General features: G+C 36.9%; 1 protein-coding gene across 3 annotated transcripts in view; it reads right to left on the bottom strand.

Annotated features, from left to right (window-relative positions):
- HGF (hepatocyte growth factor) overlaps positions 1-23789 on the bottom strand; it is a 111530-nt gene that overhangs the window by 60565 nt on the left and 27176 nt on the right. The gene's annotated exons all lie outside the window — the stretch shown is intronic.

The raw sequence follows: 23789 nt of genomic DNA, 5'->3' as shown, positions 1-23789 counted from the left end.
ATTTTGAACATTTGACATTTTGGGGAAAAAGATTTAAATGGAAGAAAAAAAGTCTTTCTGAAATCTGCAGAATGAAAACTATTTCTACATTTTTGGCTGTTCTTGTTCTTCTCTCAAGAATAAAATTCTATTTACTGGAGCTCCTTAGAGATGCACAATCTGAGAACATAGAAAATGCATCACTGACCAATGACCTTGTGTGAAATCCTTGCCCACTGCAACTAATAGATGCTGCTATCTTTTTTTCTAGATTTCATGGATTTCACACTTAGTTTTTCTTTGTGTTTTTCTCTCTCTTTAAGACAGACATACATGTTAATAACAAGCAACAAAAGTAGTCGTAACACCATGCTGAGCCCCAAATAGCCACATTCTGTTAAACCAGATGCATTTGACTTGGTGTCCATGCATGTGATGAGTGACCTTTTATTTTTTCTATAAAGCACAAAATCATGCACCATTAAAGCCTTTTTTTTTTTTTTTTTTTTTTTTTTTTGGCCACTGACTTCCCTGAAAGGAGTATTTGGACTGTAGTGAGACTTCTCTTGAATTTTAGGAGAATTTCTACTGTGTCTCATGAGGAATAGGACATTCCTTAATGGAGGAAATATTTTGCTATGTGGATTCCTGCTATTAATACATATTCCTGTATATTATTCAGGAGGTACTTGCAGTTCTGCCTGAGCACTCAAGTCGTGGGCATAAACTTCTTTGGCTGCATATAATATGCAAGGCAGGTGCAATTCCATAGTCCTGGTTCTCCACTTGTCCATTTTTGGGGACCTGCAGGAGAACACCTCCACTTTTTACGTGTGCCCTACTAAATATTTCCCCACAGTGAAAACCAGGGCACAGGGAGTGGGGGGACCAGGGACAGAGGGAGATTAGATGGGGAAAAGGGGCTTTTCAGATCCTATATTCCCATGCAGGCAAGACAAAGCCTTGCATCTGGATCTGGGAACTGACAATGCTCTTTGGTCCCACATCATATACAGGGAAATGTGGTACGACACTTTTTTCTCTGTCTTCCTGCCCCATGTATTTTACAACTGAAGCATAATATTTTACTTTGTTCAATCAATTTTTACCTTGAAATGAAATTCAATATGAAGAAAGCCTGGAAAAATTGTATTTCATGCCTATGTTGTCTAAAAGAATTCCATATCAAGTTTCGGTCTGCAAGCAGAGAAGCTAAAAAAAGAGCTTAATAAGATAACCAAAAGTTGTAGGGTTTATGCAAGAATATTCTGTTATTGTTTTTGACCTCCTGAGGGCATGCTTTCAAACCTATAAATCTTTTTCTTTTTTCTCTTTTTGGGGCTTAAGGTTCAAGGGTTTTTAGGGTTTTTTTGTTGTTGTTTGGTTTGGTTTGGCTTCTGGTTTTTTTGGCAGCTTTGCAAACTCGCCCTGATAACCTGATTTTCAAATCAATGTAGTGCTGCCTTAGGAAAGTAGCATAACATTCCTGTAGACAATACCCAAGAAGAAAGGAGTCACTGCACACTTTACCAAAGATGTATTGGCTCCGGACTCCCTACATGAGTAAAAGTTTGAAAAGCTTTATTTTGGTTGGAAAAGTAAGCAGACATGACCAAATACACAGAAACTGCTATTTTTGTATTCCCTTTTCTGACCATAACCACGCTTAGATATGTTTTTCAGATGTAATTTGCAATTCAGAAATGCTAGATATTCACAGCTTTGGCAGCAGTCTTCACACACACACAAACACACACACACACGCAGAGTAATAGTAAGTCACAAGTAGCTTTAAAGGAAAACTTTTCTAAACGCCCCAACATCTGTCGTATGAATCACCTATTGTGTTCAAAATCAACCATCCAGACTCCTGGCTTACTCAGTGTATGCATCACTCCTTCTGTTAGGGTCTTACTGGACATTAAGCCCAGTAAAATAAGCAAGATCATGTAATAATTATTATTCAACACTGAGCTGACTGATAAAAAAGTCTCAAGTTGCCTAAGAAGTAAAGGTTAAACTGAGCAATTACACTTCACATTTCAAGCAGGATCTGTTTTTATTGTCTTTTGTATAAACCAAGCGTGAGACTAGGAACAGGAAAGACTGGATTGGGAGAGGCAGCACCATATCCAAATCTCCTTTCAGCTGTAGGGCTGGGCTCTAAGGAGACCCAAGACAGGGTTGGTTACTCAGGCCCACGTTCAGGCAGGCTCAGTTTAAGCAGAGCAATGAGTACAGGTCACAGCTCCGAGTCACGATGCCTCCGCAGGCCCCTTGGTCGGAGCCATGGCCAGACCCGTGGCACATTTCCAGCCTGTCCCCCCGGCTGCTCCACGAACACACAGAGGCAGATGGGGGGAGGCGGAAAGGAAGAGAGGGAACAAGAGGATAAAGACATCCTAGGGCAGGGATTGATGTGTCTAGTTGAATGAGAAAGCTCAAAAGTTCCCCCAGAGTCCGTCATTTTAGATTCAGCCAAAAAGATTTTACATGTCATCATGCTAAATGTTGCAGTGAGCTGCTGGTCCCAGAGGGTGAATTCACCACATCGGCCAAGTGTTTGCTCTCCCACACAGTGGACTGGGAGAGTTTGGCAGCTCAGATGGGGATTTTCAGTGACTAGCCTGCAGGGAAACGCAAGGATGAAGGCAAGTCACACCTCCCTCTCGGATGGAGGCACCAACCTACAGTTCTGAGGTAGTCCCCTCTGCAAGGCTGCCATTCACAGATGAAACCCCACGTGGATTTAATTGCCAAAGGTGTTCAGCTTTAAAAAAAAAAAAAACAACTTCCTATTCCTTCAGCCTGTCTCATAACTTATAAATAAAGATGGGTCAGGGGCTATTATCTGGACTTGTGGGCTATTATCTGGATTTGCAGGCGTAAGGCACGATATGGCTTGATTTGAACCCATAGAGCTTGACCTTCTTCTACCCCAAAACAGGCTTTTGCAAAGAGGCTTTGCACCTTGCCTAAGCACTGTCAAACACAAACCATGCAAAATCGTATGAAATGCTACACAAACTGAATAATCACCTTATACACTGGTGCATGCTCCTGGGGAATGACAAGTATGGGTTCAAAGTTGCTGAGGTTAAAAAGGGACAGGAATTCAAGTGATAAGGTTGTGCTCGGTTCCACCCTGAATTCACCATTCTCCCTGCACCCAGACTCATGGATCTGCACTCTGAACACTGCTCAGATAATCCAAGGTTCATCCTTGCACTCCTTCACTTACATTAATCCTTTCTGGTTTTCCTGTGTAAGACATATTGTAGCTGCTTTTTTAAAGACACATTATATGCTAAATAAGAACAGATACGATAAATAAGAAAGCAATTTTTAAGTTCTAGTATAAAAGCCATTTTAGCCATTTATGACACGGTACCCCACAGCAGCTGATGATAACACAGTCTCTCAAGATTAGTTTGGAAAAAAGACTATTTATTTCCAATGTTTTTGGAAAAAAAAATAGAAATGCAAGAATCTATACCCACCATGTTGCTGTTTGTAGGAAGTACCCCAACAAATTGCCAGTCTTTTCAACTCCTAAATCCTTTATTTACAGGGAATCAAATCCTTCAAACAAAATCACATGCAAAAATAGTTATTTTTGTACAAATTCCCATTAACATCGATGTGAAGTTGTTTGAAATGTACCACATTGTAGCTATATGTTTTAGGCACAGACCCTTCTGCTCTATAAAGCAAAAAAATCACTCATACTATTCAGCAAAACTGTTCCTTGTGCGTGCTCAGAGTTTACTTATATTTACTGAGGACTTTAAACTTTTTGTTTAAATTTGTTTCTTTGTTTCCTCTTCTATTATTCTCTGGAATGCCAAGACAGTCTTGAAAGAATAAACATCATTGACAGCACTGTTAAATCAATTCTCATATACTTTGCCTGTATCACTCAGGGCCTAATTTGATCTGCAAAAATCTTTACAATAGATTATTTCTTGCAAGAATGTAAGAATAAATGAACCTCTCTTTGACCTTTATCTACAAAAACCAAGCTGTGGTACTGACCATTAGAAAAACAAACAGAAGCTGAATAATTTCATATTAAGCAATAGCCCCAGAAGCCCTTTAATTTACATGCCACAGTTACTGAGTTACTTCTCTGCGGATAGTTGCTCTCTTACTATTTAACTATTCAAATATGTACATATTTGTGCTTTTCCATAAGCATTTCATTTTTAACAAATGGAAACGTGCTTTGTCATGCTTGCTAGAAGATAAATTCTCTATGTCAATGTAGGCTGAAAATCAAGTGTTTGGCCATATTCATCTGTGGTTATCACTCTGTCTTCAGACCTGCCTTTTTCCAGCTGTTTTGTTTTATTTTATTTAGAAAGCCTTCATTCCTTTGAATAGTTATGAATTATGAAATTTATGAAGCTAAGTCATTATCCAAGGAAAACTATTTTGACGCATTTACTTTTAAGTGTGTTTCTAGTCTTTCTTGTTGTTGGGAAAGCTGGACAATAGGAACTCAAAATATTCAACCTTTAAGAAAATCCCCACTGATTTTAAAATCTCCTGCTTTTTAAACCAGTTTCATGATTTCAATACTTGAGCCAAGGTTTGTAAATATGTGATCTTGACAATGCAGTAAGTCTTACTTCTGAAACTTTGACAGATCATTTAGACCTTTTTTAAGTCATTAAAATGAAGAGAATACTTAACTAAAAACCACACAGAGTATACCTTCACAAATTAATTTTCTTTTAACTGGCTGAACACTAAAACTGAGAGAATTTTTTTCAGATTTCTCGGGTGTTTTTACTTATTAAATCCCAAACTTGAAAAAAAAATTGGATTTCACAAAGCATTTTTTGATTTCCAGCAATGTTTCTTATTTTAACAATCTTGAAGAATTCCAAATCAAACCATCATTTTTAATCATATATAGAAACATTTTACTTACCAAAAAACATTGTGCTTCCCCCAAAAGATTTCCAGGCATTTTGACAGAAACAATGCAGGAAAATTAATGTAAATCCATATATTGTTTTGTTCAGTTTAAACGTGTACTCTTACTTGGAAAAAAAGTTTAAAACAGGTTCTCTCTAACACGCATATAGCTGGCGAAATAGCTGGCAGACAGCAAAGGGTCCTTGTCTTCCAGTATGATACTTCTGTAAAGGAAACATGATTGAGGGGTGCTGAGGAGACCCTACCAAAAACTGTACTGAGGTTTAAAAAATGAGGCGTTGCAATAAAAATTACTATTGATATCTCTCAGACTGATAAACAATTTTAAATATATTTCCATGATGCTTAGAGAAACAAAGAATAAAATTGGGCTGGACTTTGGCTGCGAATCGTACATTAGGGAATAATTGGAGCAATTTGAAAACCCAGAGACGAAAGCGTTGGGCCTCTGAATTGCAGAGACTGAGGCCTTCCAGAACTTGCTTGTCATGAGTAAATTCTCTAGGATTTCGTATCAAAGAGGAGAACTTCTACCCAGGGTGCTGCTAAAGGTTTTAGAAAGAAACCTAAATGGGGATTCATCAGTTTGCTTGCAATCTCTCGGACACAAGGGCATATTAATAGCAGCTCAGAGAAAACACAAACAGCGAAAAGATCTCACAACTGATGGCCATAAAGCACTGATCTCCCCTGATTTAAGGTTAGTAACCCCAGAGACAGAAGGCTTGCCACGCCATCAGAAAAGGTGTTATCAGAAAAGGGATCTCAGCTTGAACTCTTTTCAAGAACAAGCTGTTGGGTACTTTATTTGAATCAAAGTCTCCTTGTTTGGGATATGAGCTTTGTAATGCAGCTACTGGAAAATAGTCAAGTAGGGAAAAGAGACATGTGGCTGCAGAATCAGGACAGGAACTCTCAGAGGAAGACTAGAGCAAACTGTTAGGTTTCTTAGCTGTTTCTCTCTCTGTAAAGAGAAACCTTTTTCAACACAGTTTTTTCCCCCCTTAAAGATCTGACCGCAGGTACTGACATAATAGTACAGAAATGACACCGAGAACAATGTAATTCCTCTGTTTTTGCTGTGCCATTAAACCATATTCACTTGCTTTTTTTATGCTATTCTTCATATTCCATATGTCAACACTATAGTATGTATTTTTAGTAAATATCTGATCCCCATTTTACATAAACATTAATCATTGCCAGGCTTTCTTTTTTCTTTTTTTTCCTCTTAGAGGTGAAATTTGAGCATGGACGGTTAGGCTCACTGCACATCAGCCAGAAGGGATAACTGACAGAGTACACTCTTGCTTTGGCATCTTTTCTTCCTGCTGTGGATTTCATTACCAACTTATGCAGCACAAATAAGATTGAAGCAGAATTTAGATGACTCTGATCTGAAGCTACAATACTAAAGATGTCTGCTTCTTCAATGACAAGAAGAAATCGTTTCATGTGCATCAGCTTTGCTCTGCTTTCCCAGAGTTTTGACCCCATTCTTCATGTCCAAAATGAAACTCGCTAGTTAAAGTTCTTGCATTTGAAACATTACTGTTAAGCAAGCTAGCACAACGGTCTGTTCCAATATTTTTGATCAGCATTGAAGTTCAAGATAAATAAATCTACCTATGACTGTATTATGACAACATCTAAGAACCTGACCTGATTCTTACATAAAATTATCTTCTTAATAAATTCAGATTGATATGAATAGACATAAAAACAACAAATGCATCTGCAGTAGCAACACACAATAAACTTTATGGAATTCCCCCCCGCCCCCCCTGCTGAAAACCAATTGTGATCTATCTTAAACTGGGACAGATATCTCCTACTTTATACCATTGCTGCAAGTTATGTTATGTTGAAGGCTTTCATAAAATAGCAATAAACAGACTAATAGTCATTATATATTTACCTCCCTTAAATAGTAATTCTGACTTTTAATTTAAGAATATAGACTGGGTTGGAAGAAAAATGGATGTAGACTAGAAACTTTATCTGATGGCAGTCTGATCATTTAGAGAAAAGTATAAAAACAGAAAGAATTTGCAGTGATACTTTCTGAGAAGTATTGCTATACGTCAATATTTGCTGTTCATCCAATTTTTGTCACTATAAAATTATCTTCACAATGATTTATGTCTCTCCTCTCTCTTTGTGCTATCTAACATGATTCTGGTGCAAGTACCACTCAGACAAACATAAATATGAGCTAAATTTGAACTGGACAGGGAATTTTCAAATATACATTTCTGTTGAGTTGTTTTTAATGACTAATACAAAACATTTCACATATAACAGCCAGGGAAATTATTTTTTTTTCATATACTATGGAACAACAAATGATTGGTTTTACATTTTTTCTACTTTTCACTAAGGAAAAAAAACCCTCCATTCTTTGCTTGAATTTCATGTAAACACTTGTACAAACTATTTTTGAATAAGAAAATGAAACCATCACATCTGAAAATACGTAGATTTCCATGCCTCACATCTGATTACCTAAATTTTATTATTCTAACATATTTCTTCAGTTATTCCCAGTATATCAAGCAATGTGGTTTCAATTAACATATTAAGGAGCAATAACAAATTGCTTTTATTTTTGCCTTAGATTATTTTATGCATAGGTCCTTCAGTTATGGAAGGGCTTCAAATAAATCACTGTGAACATGAGCTGAGGACCCACACAAAATAGGAGATTTGTTACCCAGATTGAGATGCGCAACTTTTAAGCTATTTTTCTTATAGTTTCTGTAGGAAAAAAAAAATCTGGTATTAGTTTTCCAGCAATCGTACTAGCTACAACCAGTTTGTATCTTATCCCAAGGATGTCCCGTGTAGTACTATTGAAAGGACTGGTGTAAAAAGTTGACTCTATATCTGGAAATAATCTTTCAAATTTTAACAGATGACATAATTATGAATGCTGTATATCACATTTTTTAAAACTTTGAGCACTGATTACTCTGGTAAACCACTTATACGCCTCATTGCCAGTAGTTGACAGGTAGCGTATATGGCTTTCAATTTATTATTTTTCTTTTCTTCCCTTTTTCTTTTTCCTTTTCCCCTTCCTTCTTTTTTTTTCTTTTTCTCTCTGGTTCTCTCTTTCCTTCCCTCTTGCCTTCTGTTCTTCCTTCCTCCTCTTTATTTTTCTTTCTTTTCTTTCTTTTAACTCTCTCTTTCCCTCTTTTCTCATTCTCTTTCTTACTTTCTATTTCTCTCTTTTACTATCTTTCTTTCTCTTTCTGTCTCTTTGTCACTTTCTTTCTCTCCACTTGAAATTATGTATAAAACCCACACAACTACAGTAGTCTTTCATCTATTGTCAATTTAAAAAATATATATAGGCTAATAATTATGAATTATGTTTTGCCCTAAAAACAAGCACTAGAATAAAATATTAACAAAGTGTCATGAATCAGGTGGCAAAATTTAATAATTATAACACCAGCCAGTAGGCATTTTAGAAGGCATACAGTGATTTGTTAATTGCTTTCTTTCCTGACATTGCAGACACCTGAGTGATTGCTGAAATCTAATGTTACAGTAGAACTGGAGAAAATGCTGCTTCAAAGTGCAACAGATTTTCAAACAGACTTTTTCAGGAGGTTAAGGAATAACGGCATGTCCGTTTAGTGCAGACAGAGTCCTGGCATGATGAACAGCAGCCTATTAAATCTGCACTTTCAAGAGTCTCTTGTTGCAGGAAGGTTAAAAGCTGTAGGGTAACCCTGGAGACCAGCTTTTGCGTTCATTGCAAGGACCACATCTGAAGGCATACAGCAAGAGCAATAATCCAGAATACACCCCCCCAAGCATGCAGCACCATATAAACTCTACAGAGCTCTACAAGCCAAAAGGCAGTCCAGAAAAATTGTTGCAAGTCCAAAGTTTTCTAGATTTTGCTTATAGTCACTCTCTTTTACATACAAACCTGGGTGCAAAAAAGCATATAAAAGCCTACTTGAGATCCTAATTCTCATGAATGTTTGCTCCACAGCATTTTAATAGAAGTACAACACAGACCTTTGTTCTAGATTTCATTCTTCATCATCAATAATGGAAATTCATTGTTGTTGTGTGTGACACAAATCTAAAAAGCTAATAAAGCATGTTAACAAATTTAAATCCTTTGCTATCTCCCATTTAAATCTACGGCACTACTCATACTTCTATACTTATTCAAAAGAATTTTTGGAGGGTCTAGGCATATGAGACTATTTTTATGAAAATGAAGAAGGCAATTCAAAAGACTGACTCCAGAATAATAAATAAACTGTTGATCAAATAAGTGAAATGGAAAACCCATTTAAGTTTTTCCTGAGGTAAGACCCAGCAAAATTAGTTAAATACAGGTCTCAGCTTTGTAAAATCCAGTCTGAATGAACAGCTAGGTTTTGTGATGTCATTCAAAAAAAAGAAAGGCAGGACAGGAAAAAAATAACATTCAAAATGAGAATGAAAGATCACTGAGCAGCTAAGAATTCCAGTAAAGTAGGAGTCATGGTGAAATGAGCACTTAATCGACTATGTCATAATTGCAACAGGAAGGAAAAGCATTTTTCCAAGGTGCACCACACAGTTTAAACTAAGGTTGTCCACATGCTAAATGAACAACAACACAATGACACAGCTTTCTTGGTAGGGGAAAAATCTCTGTAGATAGCTGCTAGAGAAAAACAACTGCAGTGAAGCATTATAGTAGTTGTTTGTTTGTTTTTTAACTAGGTAATAGAGCACAAATGTACTTGTTTTTTAAACAAAACAGTCACTGTATCACATCCAAATTTAATATGTCAAAGAGGAAAAACTGTAGTTACAGCGGGTTGTAAGAAAGTGTACCACTTAAAGTGTCTAAATAATCAATGCAGATGTACCATCTGTGTTTGGAATGGAAGGCTGCCTACCCACAAACTCAGTATGAAAGACATTTTTTATGTATACATCAGGAAACCACAAGTGAAAATACGGAATACAGGAAAACTTTCAGATAACTTCTAGCGTCCAGGGTGTGTGTAAAAATATTGCAAGATAGGAGGCAAATCATTGACACTTGTGATCCAGTCATAAAATAGGTGGGGAAATGTGTATTTCTGATTGACACACACTGTATTTCTACCGCATTGTATCCCATATTTCCACCATGTTCCTACATATTTCTGTCTTGTAGCCCTCCAGCCTTACCACAACAGCCAGCTTACTGGGTGCATGTGTCTTGGTTGCCTCCTGTACTACCTTCAGATCCGGCCACCTCCCACAGGTACCGACACTCAGTGGTGAGCTCAGAAAAAAAGCATGTGCCAAATCACCATGTAACATGGCATAGGTGTGTTGACTGACTATGAACAGACTGAATAAAACAGATAATGACTCCTCGCTACAGCCTCTTTCCCAATGGGAGTGTTTATGTGGACCTTGAACTTCTACCTAGCTATTCAGTTTGGGTGGTATTCACTTCATCTAGCACTAGATAGTTATGTTTTTTGACAATTATGTCTGAGCTAATCAATCTAGCCTTCCCTGTAGCACTGATGGAAACAAATAGGTACTTTGTGGCACAGTTAATCTGACTGGTACTTTAGAACAAGATGATGGTTGCCCTAAAAGTACCTTGGAAGTATATGCTTTCTGCTGGTCAGATGCATACCTTTCTCAGTGTCCTTAACATATCCACCCTTAACTAAAATTCATCAATTTTTATTATGAGGAGAATGGAATTAACAGATGAGGAGGATAATAAGAAAAGTGGCTAACAATTAATGGAATACATATGGTAAGGCAGGAAGTGGAAAAAGGGCAGGAATTGTTTCATTCTAATGCTATTGAACCAGCAAATCATCCTGAAAGCAGTGGACCCACATGGGACTGCCAAATTCATATTTTTATGATGTAACACAGAATACTCAGGCATTTGTAGAAAACTTAGCACAGACTTCAGATTCCACTTTGAAAGACAGATAACAGGCTGCCTTGGTACCGCATTCATGCTTCAGTCCAGCTTGGAACTCAACAACTTGAAATGAAGATTCTTAAGTCTTAAATTGTCAGCGACTAATATCCCTTAAATCATTTGACTTTTACATGAAGTATAGCTGTCTTCTACTCCCTAGATACCTTCCCTTTTATCTCCCATGTTCCTATATAGTAGAATTTTCTTTCTCTACCCACTCAGATCTCTTGATATCTGATCAGCTTTGCTCTTGCTGACTGCCTACTCTTACTGATATCCCTTTGCAAGGCATGGAAATAACTAGAGAAGAATAGATATTCCCAGAACATGCCTAAAGTGCAACATCAGAGCTAGAGGCCTCAAAAAATGAATCTGTAACAACTTTCTCTTCAAAAGCATAGAGTCTCAGAGGTCTAGATGAGAATGCCACCTCATCCTGATGATGTACCTCAGCCTTCCCAGCTGAAACCCCAGATGAACCAAGGCAACTCTCCTCACCCTTCCTCTTCAAGCTACCATGGTAGCAGAAAGGAATTTGCTCTCATCAGGTGAAAGAATGAAACAAATCCACATGATTTATTGGGTAACTAAGAATCAGCTGAGAAGGAACAATCTTAGATTACACTTAAATTAGATGGAGGGAATATAAATATATCTGAGAAGTGAGGCCAGAACATAGGACTCTTCCACCCTACCTATGTGACTGTGAGGGTCTGGCACTAGCTGTTCCCCCAAGGGCATCTGAATTCTGTGCTGTACAGTGACATGGCTTCTGAGGAAGACTGTGCCTCAGAAACAAACCATCTTAGACATTTATCTTAGAATATTTTTTTTTTGGCAAGCAGCAGGTATGGGGTTGAAAACTGGAGAGCAGCAAACCATTAGCTTTTACTTCCTGAGTGAGTAGATTGTTCAGCGCTACTGCCTATGCACCCCACTGTAAAAGAAAAGAAGGATGTTCACTGCAATATTTCAATATTTGTTTGAAATGCATATTGTTTCTCATAAGAGTTCTAGTTCCCTGATACTTAAAAAGGAGATGTGACTCAAGAATTTGACTCTGGAGGGGAACATGGATGAATCCCTATGCTAAAGCTTCTCCTGTTGGCTTGCTGTATGCAAGTCTTGATTCAACATCCAGGTTCACTACATCTATATTGATATATGGTAAAGATATCTCCAAGATGGCACCTTTCTATTTCTGGAGCTAGAAATAGGGGAGGTATAGCACTCCTGTGCTGGATTTGAGCTAATTATACCTGCTGAGGTTAAGGTGAGGCTGTCGGGCACAGCACCACAGTAGCATGTATGTATTACATCAAGGGCCAGCTGTAGTATCTCCAGATTGCCCTTCTGTTATGGGAATGTATCAGCATGACTAGAAGTAGCTAAGGGAATCTTTGCAATCTGGTGTGCGATGTAACTTTTTACATTTGTCTAAACAGCTCAGTCATCCAACTCTGGGTTATGGATTCTTCTTAGTGGACTAGCTTCCTAAAAAACTAGATGCTGCAGTTCTTACCTTTTACATTCTTTTTTGGATTTATCACTACTGATGACAAGAAACATAGATAAATGCATGGACCTCTAAAGAGAGAAGGATAAAATCTAGGACAAGATTCAAAACATTTATATGAACAATTCAGAATGTTATTTTGAACACATTAAACTTCCAAAATGTGATCAATATAGAAACTACCTCTGTTGCTAATATCTAGAGTATATATAGAAGTTATATCAACCTGCTTACTGAACCATGAGCATTAATTAGAACAGACTGGGAATTTGCAGGCCAAACATTTTAAAATCAGAAAATAGTGTTCCATCAAACCAAAACTGAAGAAAGTATATATTCTACAAGTCTCTGTTCTATTTTTGAAGAGTTCTGAAATTATAAAACAATCTGAACTTTTTGATAGATATCAGGATTTAAAATATCATCTTCCAGTTTGAAGTCTTCTAGATATTTTAACTTAAATTAATATGTAACAGAAAGAATTATAAAATAAAATAGAACTAAACTATAATAAACCATTTAATGTGATGCAACTCAATATATTTTAAATATAAGATCCCCCAAAATATAAGATTTTGACATTTCATCAAAGACAGCAAAAGTCTAGAAATGTAGAAAATTTCTTAGAATATTACAAAATAATTTCCTGCATAATTATGGTTCTGATTAATAACTCATGAGCAAAGGGTTCAGAAGGTCAGTGAAACCAGTGTTGGTCATGAGGATAGTGCAGCAAAGATACAGATAAATCCACAATTATGCATTATCCAATTTTTATGTATCTATTATCTCTCTGATGTTCCGTGCTTTGTGTTGTGAGTGGAGGACTCCATATGGGAACATGTGAACATAATATGTAAATCTGGATATGCATTATGTCCATGAATAAATTTCTTAATCTCACTTGCTTTAGTTACTAGTTGCGATAATTCTTACCCATAATATCCAGAAGGTGTTGTGAGGCTCTGTTCATTCATTAAAAGCATAAAATCTGCTGTGACAGCTTTGCATGAGCAGTGCTAGAAGTCTACAACTATTAAAAATCATGTTAGGATTATAACCCATTCAGAGAAAGAGTATTTCTTCTTTATATTTGCATAATCCTGTTAAACAGACTCAAACCATCACTCAGTAAATTGGGAAGCTTCCTGCCAACATTTTAAAGTATTACTGCTATTATTGCTACTTGCAATCATCATCTTCACTTTTTTCATAATTGAATTATTGATTTCGTTCACAGTGGTCAAATATTTAGAAGATACAAGAAATATAACTACTTTTGCCTCCTTGAAGCCAGAATTTCATCAAGAATATTGGCTTATTTTATTAAGATTAAAAAATATTTCTCCTTCACTTTTCTTCTGTCTGTAGTTTTTCTCAGGTTTTTATGATGTTTTGGTTTTAAGGCTTTTCTGTTTTGTTTCATTTTAAGTTTTCTGTAGGAGTAGAAACTTCTTGAAAAAAAAAAAAAAGAAAAAGAAAACTGGGAGTCAAAACAAATATTTCTCAGCTGAACCATCCTCGGTAGACCAGCAAACTTCTTCCTTAAACACTCAGATATATGACTGTACATGAAAATCAGATGGGCATGAGGAAATGATCCCGTTTGCCAAATACAGTTTTTATCCATATGGTAAACAGCTGCTGCTCAGATGAGCAAATTTCTGAGAAGCTAATTTGTTAAAACCAAACCGAGAATTGTACAGTCAAAGGTAAATACATCATACTGCCTTGCAGCTTCTATTTGCTATTGTCACCACTGATAATGCATAGTATTTTATGACATGTTCTTTCTTTCTTTGAGAATAACACATAAGGAAGAAGATAACTAATATACAGTACAGGATCTGAGTGACTGCCATTGCTGAAACATGCAGTAAATGGGAACATAGCTCCTCTTAGGCATAGCAAATTGCTGCAGACTTTTTAAGGAATGTGTGATAATCTAATGCTTGCACAGAGGGCCATTTCAGAAAGATTTCTTTTTTTGTTTTATGATGTTACCATTAACACTCAGCACTAACCTGTTTCTGGATTGATGTATCTTTAGGGTAAAATCCATCAATTGATTTAAATGTCAGAAGTGCAAATCCCTCCTTGACCAACTTGGAGTATATGTGTGAGGTGGAGACCATGCTGTTTCGCTGAGCCTGCCTGCATTTTTCCGTTTCATCTGAATCTCTAAATTGCTTTTTGAGTCTATGGCTATGTTTACACCCCTCTTAGAGAGCACTTCCTTTCCGTGGGAAAGGCATGCCATATTTCTGAGCTAATTCCCGTGCACAGAGCTGCCTCAGAGAGGGCGTATCTGGACGTGTCTAACAGCATTTTAATCTGCGAGGCTCCCTGAGGCATGAGGCTTTGCGTTCTGCAAGGAGAAATGTTCCAGCCACGGCTGAGAGAGACCACACTTGCAAGCCAGTGGCCTGCATGGCTCATCGCGGGAGTCTGCCCTTGAGAGGGTCCTCAACAGCACAGATCTGTGCTCTGCCTGCTGGTGTAGCTTTTATAAACTTATGCAGAGAGAGCTCCTTTGCAGAGCCTGGCCTCCCCTGGAGTCCGTTTCTCTGGAGGGTATAAATCAGGTTACTTCAATGTAGCATACAAACCAACATCACTCGAAACCAACTATTGCTCTGATTTTTATGTCTTTCTCACATTTTGTCTTTGATAATATTAGTTAGGTGTAATTTTTCTCCCCTGCTTAAGATCACTCGCAGAGTTCATCTCTTTCATTGTGATATTCAATAATGGTGCTCTCTTTCTTTTATTTCCACAGGTGAGTTGGGAATATCTGAAGGGGGAAGTCACAGACTGGGTGAAAAAGGAGTAAGATACTTACTGCCAATTAGTCCCAATAAGACCATAGAAACTTAAGGAGGGAAAAACAGAAAGAGAAAAGGAGGAGGCCAAATGGTCTATTGAAAGGCGGTGGAGAAGAAGGCTTATCAGTGCTAGTTTGAGCCAGGCAGAGGCTTGAGAAAATGGTTGATATATAGATTATATATAATTGGGTCAGTAATCACTGCAGTTAATTTCCTTTCTGCTGATTTTTATAAGAAAAGCAAGATAAGATTATGAGATTAACTATTATTTTTTATGTACCTATTAATCAAGAATATTTACAAAAAAGTTATAAACTTCTTTAGTTTTGCTTACAGATGTATCTTAATGAATTAAATGCTTGAATATATTGTTTTATCTTTCACTCTACAACCACTTTACAACCTAAGGACTAATTTTTAACCATATTTATTTACAATAGCACTTTATGGATGATTTAATTTAAAGGAAATCTGACAATCTGCAAATGCTTGTAAAGTTTGTCCATTGTGAGAGGGTATTATTCCACGTCTCTTTCTATTACTACTTTTTTAATCACATTTTTGTTTCTCTCAAACTTTTTCTTCTTCATTACAACAGCTCACTAATGATTAAGGATTCTTTTATACATCTGTCCCTTGTGGTCACTTAATCTGTGGGACAATATCCTTTATCCCCTCCAAGATACCGAAGTTTGGCTATTCAAGGTGGAGTTACAGTTCTTGAAGAAATCCAGAAAGCCTAACTAACTTGAGGATCCAGATATAGACACCTGAATTCGTGTGTCTACTTGTAAGTATCTGTATGTGGCTAAACTCATTATAATTATTGCAAATGTAGAGCTAAATACAATAATGTTTCCAAACATAGACGGACATCTACATCATTTGATATGCCCCTATGTATCCTACTGTACCTCTAGCTGCTAATACAAGAGGGAATGGTTCTCCAATAAGTCTTTTGCGATGTCTGCTAATCCCATGCAGCTATCTCAGATACTCTGCAGCATCTCTGATTGCACTAGCCACCAATGTGTAGGCAACTGAATGAAGTCCTTTGGCAGTGCAGTCCGTGGAGTCTGCAAAACTAGTCAGCTAACCAAATTTAATGTCTGCATTAGGGTGATCTGAATAAACTAGGTCTCCACTGACTGTGATGGAATCTTAAACATCCAGCTTGTAGGTAGACCTCTGTCTTATAGTCACCTAAAATTAGGTATCTGAATCTTGAGCTGAGTTCCTTCTTGTATAAATGATGCTATCAAAAGTTTGATTATTTTGTTGCATGTTACACCATAAACACAGCAAAGTATTTTTTAAAAAAAATTAAAAATTACTCTTAAAAAGTTCTCTTACTTCTCCAGCAAATAGCTTACAAATATTTTAGAAATGAGAAAGAAACTCCATGTTCTTTGCAGCAAAGTTTGAACAAAATGGAGGGGAAAACTAACAAGGACCATATGACTCACAGACAATTCATAAGAATAGATACCACCCAAACAATGAAATACTTGCTTCCTCCAGTTTAATGAACACTGATTCCATGACCGGTACAAATCATCTTCCTTCTTTCAGCCCCTGGTTTCCAGACAATAACACCCAGGAACTAGGATCAGATCAGAGCTACTACATTGCCCAACCCCACTCACTAATCTGAATTACCAGGAATCTATATCTTGACAGACATTGCATTCACACACGCAGATCAGTTTAGACATAACCCATGAGTCTGCTATGACCACTCACTATAACCTGCCAATACAATAAAGGCAAGGTGGAGGGAAGTGGAGAGGAAATGAGATATGCCTGCCACTCAGCAGCTCATGAGGCAGAAAAGCTGTGCCTGCATGTACAAGGACAGTACGCGTGCCTAAGTGTAGGGCTGTGTGCCCTTCGCAGAAGAACAGAAAGCAGAAAGTAAAACTGAAATGCAGAGTACGGCTCTTAAAGTCGCAATATGAATCCTAGGGCTACTCAGTTGTTGAGCTACTCAGCTACACATTGCTTCACATTTGGCCTTGTAAGAAAGCCAGGTTTTGGTTTTGGAGTAACATGCCTTTTTTTTCTTTTTTTTTTTTACAGACAAACTTTTGCATCCTTCTAAATATTCTTTCTCCCTTGCAGAGTTTCAAACACTTGAGGTATCTATGATCCCAAATAACATGGTTTTTAGCCAACTGGCAGATATATAATTCTTGTTCTTTCCTTTAGTCCTTCAAACTTTTCAGGCATTTTGTATATGAATTCCTTCACCCTGTTAGCTTTACTGCTGCCAAAGATAGCAGACTGAATGCACGATTATTTTCATTTCCATTAATACTACTTAATACTGCAGACAGATTAAAAGAATCATGTAAGTTTTGCTAGGATTTATGATGTATAAATACTAAACAGCCTACCTCTATGTATCTGTTACGGGTTTCTTCTTCTCCTTAAAGAATGAAACAATATAGTTTTCATCTCTAGACAATCTACCTATATGTATTTTTTTTTCTTTTATATATCAAAAACAAAGTAAAGAATGACAATGCAAAAGACATCATTCTGTTTGGAGAAATGATCTGCACTACAAAGCAGTAAAAAGGTTCCCTTGGCATGCCCCGGAGGGCACCCAATGCAAAATCAAGAAAAAGTGGTAGAAGGAAGGGCAATGATGAGTCTAGTCACATGAATTTGCAGAAAGTTTGTGTCGTTGAAGAGCCTAAGAAGTCACATCTGACCATCTTTTAATACAGAAATGTTGAGAAAAAATTGACGAAGAAAAAAATAAAAATTAAGTAAAAATAAAACGTGCAAATTGGCTTGTAGGAGTGTAGATTAGGAGAGACCTACTGTAGTAGTACACTTTCTTTATAAACTGATTTATATACATCTTAAAATTAACTAGATTTTTGCTTTCTTATTCCCACTGGAAAGATATTGGAGAATTTTATTGCTCTGATGCTTAGAAATCTTTATATAGTTAGGCTTTTATTTCCATGCTCTAGGGTAATCATGGCCAATTTCTTGTATTAGAAATGCAGCCCAGCTTAGAACCCTTTCCTGCCTTCATGATATTAATAGAGATGCATTACCAGAGAACCGTAATATCTCTGTATTTTACCAGGATAAATAAACTAAATTCTTTTAAGTGGTATTCATGCAGCCTAAATTTCAGCACCTGATCTTTCTCCTCTTCTGTCATTTATGAGTGATGAATTCCCAGCCTATAGGAGAATTCTTTGTTAGGAGACCCACACGTGTCACAGTGTACTGTTGAATTTCATTTTATTCCTATCCCTTCAGTGCTTATAATGACAATATTTATACTCAAACTGCTTGATATTACAGTTTTCCTAACCCAACTTCAGGTCAAGACCAATGCACACAGCAGCCTCCTCACTGCCAAGCTTTGATTTTCAGATATCTGGGCCAGAAGGGGGCCATGATGTGTTGCAGGTAGGTCATCAATACAAACAATTCAAGGACTGGAACTTTTGGTGGCTACATAGTGTAATGTGACATTCAACTTACATACACCCAGTATCTCCTAATATTATGTCATTAACAAGCTCCATTAGAACATGTCTACTTTTTATTCTATAGTCACTAATGAAAATACTAGGCAGTAGTAGTTCCACAGAATTTCACTTCTCTATCCTGATCATTTCCTTCATCACTGCCTGTTGTTATCTTCTCTTTGCCAATGTGTAATCCATTTTACTGTAGTAGAATTTCCATCTCAAGTAATATCTTCCTATGTGCCATAATACCAAATGCTCTTTCAATATTTTTGTTGTCTTGAAAACCAAGAGACTTCTAAAAGTTCTTGTTGGCATGGCATGATTATGCCAACAGTATTTTTATGATAACCTTGATAAACTCATTGAGTATAATTCCGTTTTCTGTTAATTGTCAAGTTTTTCCTCCAGGTGTCTTCAAAAGTCTTCTATATTATGAAGGTCAAGCAGTTGTTCCAGAGCCTCCTAAGATCTCATTTTTCTCCTGTTTAAATATATGCTCTACATTGTTTAGCTTCTGGTTATGTAAGACAACCTTCAGCTTGACAGATATGTTAGTATTTCTTGCCACATTAGTTTCATGAGTCAGTTTTCTTAAAGGTCTGGAAAGATGCTTAGCAGTCCTCCTGACTTCAGTGGCTCCCGCGCTACCGCGGCCCTGCCCCTACCCTGCCCAGTCACGGGCCTCCGACCCCCGTGGCCCCGACCCATGTCAGTGCCCGATGCCGGGGCTGGGGCAAGTTTCTGATGTTACTAAAAGAGCCTTTTACCCACTTGTTTTAATTTCCTTTGTAAAGGCAAGCTCAGCTTGACTTTTGGCAATTCTCACTTTGTCCCTGCACTTTTTGACCTTTAAAATGTAGCTTTCTTTAATGATCAGTCTGCTTTTCCATTTCACATAGGCTCTCTGTTTACCCCTAATATCCTTTTTATGAGATGGCAGTTTACCAGTTCAGTCTCTAAAAAGTTTCCTTACAAGCTTTTCCTCTCTACACAAGATGTGAGTGCCAGATAATTTTTGGACATTTGACTTAAATAAATTCCAGTCATGTTCCCCATTCAAGTTCTTGAGGTATTTAGTCCTGTTAACTTCATTAATTAATTTCCTTAATTCTAGAAGTTTGTACTTGGGAAAGAAAAAAACAAAACAAATCCTTAGCTCCTGACCCATCCTACTGAAGTCATTTAGAGGGGAATGAGCGCAGGCTGGTAATACTTCCCCCTGTTTGCACAATCTATTTGCAAAGTGATTTATACTAGTCCAGTCAAAATGCAAGCACTTCTGTTGATACTGAGTTTAATTGGGCACAGTAATGACTAAAGACTCTTAAAGGTCACTGCATCCAGATGTTCAGCTATTAGTCACCATCACCCAACAAACTTTCTACAGTAAATAAAGATAAAATAAGAAAACACTGCAACCTTCAACAAAATTAGTGTGGGGGACTAGTAGCATTATGTACTTCTGCTTTCTGGTCAGTTCAATTCCCCCAGAGCACAGAATCTTACTGAAAATAAATGTTACCCTATAAGGAAGAACCATTTGTTGCTTTATTCAGGCGAGTAGGTTTTACTCTCATGAGTAATTCAATCACAGATTGAAACTTATAGTCTTTATAACAATTCTGATATTTTATCCATTGTGTAATCAGGATCCTTCTTGGGGAACATTACAATGAATATATACTCTTTCCTTTGAAAGTTTCACTAACTCAAAAAGGCTTTCTCAGTACAGGTTAGGAGCTAGCACTGAAAATCTTTTCTTTTTACATTCACTGATTATGTTCCCAAAATTAGTTCTATTAGAATCAAGGTTAGTATTCATTGTCCTAGGCTTATTAATAACAAATTTATTGATCCTTTTCTTTAATCAAATTTTGCATAAATTGAACAACTAATTTCAGGAAACCAGAAACTATTTATAACTATAATTTATTTATTTTTATATTTTATTTATAACTGACTATCTCTGATAATATTTCATACTTTTGCACAGCATTTTCATAACTTTTTCTACTCTCTTCTTAAAGATGTACAAAGGCATTTCAGATCTCAGTCAGAGATCTTTATTTCAGCTTCTCATATTGTGACTCAGCATTTGAATAAGCACACAGAAATTCTCACTACTTAAAAACTAGTGCAGGATTTAGTTTTAATACCTTAGAAATCCAGACATTGCATTGTAGTTGTTTTAATTTTAGGAGATTTTAAAATCAAATGATTTAAAATGTCAGTTTTACCTCCAGCTTTCTCTTGTAGACGTATACTGCTGATATTTACTCATTCAGAATGAACAGAAAGATAACTAGAGATTGAAGCTACCATTGAATATCCACCACTGAATTCTGTGCACATGCATTTTCCATGTAATTATGATCCCCATAATAAAAAAATCTTATCAAAAGGTAACATTTCTTAGGTACTTTTGGTTATCATGTAACATTTACATAGGTGTTATAAGAAATCTAAAATTTTAATTGATATATTCCATGGAAGACTCCTACATTGCTGGAGGAAAGCAATGCTCTTGAATCTTCTTTCCAGACCATCTTTACAATGTTTCATCCAAAAGGCCGTGCTTCTTATTTATCAGCACTCTGCTTCCCCAGTGAGATAAATAGCATTCTTTAAGAGATATATTGCCAGACTTTACAGTAGAATTCATTTGCTGGAGTGATAAATCTAGAGTTAAGCCTGAATACAGTCTCATTTAATCTGAGAACATTGTCACAATTTATGTAATGGGTTGCTCTAAAGGTTAACAAGAAAACATCCTATCTCTTTTTTCAAATGTCAGCCAAATATTTTATAGATTCCTCTCCATCCCCTCTTGTAGCCCCTTTAGTTAAATTAGCACAGCTGTCTGAGAGATCAAATTTAAGGTCTTTCAGTGTTCCCTTGATCTGAGAGCAGATGCCTCAGGAGTACTGCCAGGCAAAAGGTAAAGTGGAATAGCGCAACATATTTTCTAAGCACATTATGTACACAGAAGTGACAGGTGGGTAGGTAAGGATTCACTCTGTCTACTAAGAGACTTGCAAAATCCTGGAAACAAACCTACAGTGTCCAAGAGCAGAACCAGCTAAAATACAATAGGCCAGTGCTGTCCTTCATTTTCTAGAAACGTCCATGGAATATTGATTGGTTAAAAATCTGGTAAAAAATGAATTTAACATCATGACTTAAATTTACTATTGATATTGCATGGTGATAAGTGTACTTTGCAAAAGAGCAATTTGACACTCTGGCAAGCTCAGACAAAAACACAACCTCTAGCCAGAGAGCAAGGAAAAAGTCTCTTCCATACTCCCTTGATATTTTATATTTGCTAGCTGTCGAAGGCCAATTTTCTAAAACTAATCTTGCAGTCTAAAATGGAAACCAGTGCTGTGCCCTGGGCAGGTTGGTCAGAGGCTCCCTGTCTTCTGAACCTCTGTAACTGGAACCATTCAGCCACAGACAGCTTCACCAACCCATCTGAAAACAACCAGCCACTGAAATAAGGGAGCACCAATTCTCTCTTCCTTCCCTTAAAGGACAACTGTACTCTAAAAAGGCTGCTGTCTTAGTGAGCAAACCATCAGAGGAGCGTATAAAGCTCCGATTGTCCAGCTGCTGGTGTTGCTCTGATGGTCCCTCACCAATGCACCAAAAGAATTTCAAGAACTGTAACCTAAGTACCACAGGCACCAACTCCTTCAGGGAAAAGGGAGACCTGTACCCAAATCTCTGACTATTAGACAGAAGATAAGTAGCATAATTCCAAAAAAACAAAAAACAAAAAACAACCTATTCTGCTCTTCCAAAGAACAGCTGCTGGACCATTATCTTCCTCCATATAAGGAACCTAGTTTACCAACATTGTTCTTGGTTGCTCTCATTCCTAAACTGAGTCATCAGGGAGCTTAAGTCCTCCTTTCCATGCCTAGTCTTATTAGGGAAGATAAGTCAGCGTAGATGGCACGTGTGTGTATATGTCAAAAGGAAAGAGTCATATCTTTATGCTAATAAACCCTATCAAGGCCAATTCTTATTTTACAGTTTAAGAAACGGGCTAGTGGAAGGATGAGAACACCTAAACCATATATCCAGTCTTTGAACTGACAGCACCATAAAATTTTCAGACATGTCATAACTGTAGAAGAGAAAAATATTTAACACTCAGTGGGATTTCCTGGGATTCAGAGCTTATTTAGCACATTGTACAGTCTATTTTCAACTGAGTAGTACAACTAAAGACCAATGGACTGTCTATTAATTTAAAAATAATACAGTGTTTGTGTTTCAGTTTTCATATTATCAATTATTTTCTGTTTCTGAATCATGATTTGTGATCTTTAAGGATGTATTCAGTGAAAATATTTTATAAAGTATTTTCATAGTGTGCTCAGTTATAGGCACACACGTTCGCATGTTTGTTTTATGCAAACATAAGACATTTATGAACAATTACGACACGAGATACAATTCTCAAGTGATTGTGAAGAGGTCAATTGGTTTGTAGGCACCATGTATCTCACAGGCATCTTGCATGTATCTCACCCTGAAGCACCTAAAAAGTGTAACATATAAAGCAGTTAAGTGTTATCCTATAGTACTGCCATTGACATCTGCCAAAATAAATGGAAACTACTTTACTAGAGATTGTCATCAGTTTCTCATTTGTACTGTAAAATTAGCAACTCCAGGATTGTTGGGAACAGGGAGGAGCAAACACACTAGAGCTTGAAGTTTTCTGAGCTTTAAAAATGTTTTTTCAAACACTTGGTGCTTTACTACATTAGTTAAGTGTTGTGAAACATCCCATCCACCCTCATAATTAAGCTACTGTTTATTTGTTTTTATGGAATTTAAATGAAAACCATGATTTTTCCTACCTAAAAGGAAACCAGGGTTGAGCAAACATCAAGAAAATCATAAAAGAGAAACTTCTGTATGATGTTACTTGTTTTTCCTATAAAATATAAAGAGTGAAATCCTAGCCTATTGAAGGCATTGGGAGATTTGTTACTGATTTTGAAGGACCGCGATTTCACCCTTAAGAAACCAGGCTAAATTTTCCAAAGAAG

Source organism: Dromaius novaehollandiae, chromosome 1 (assembly GCF_036370855.1).
Source record: "Dromaius novaehollandiae isolate bDroNov1 chromosome 1, bDroNov1.hap1, whole genome shotgun sequence".
Classification (NCBI taxonomy): domain Eukaryota; kingdom Metazoa; phylum Chordata; class Aves; order Casuariiformes; family Dromaiidae; genus Dromaius; species Dromaius novaehollandiae.
This window is presented reverse-complemented; position numbering and strand designations above follow the sequence as displayed.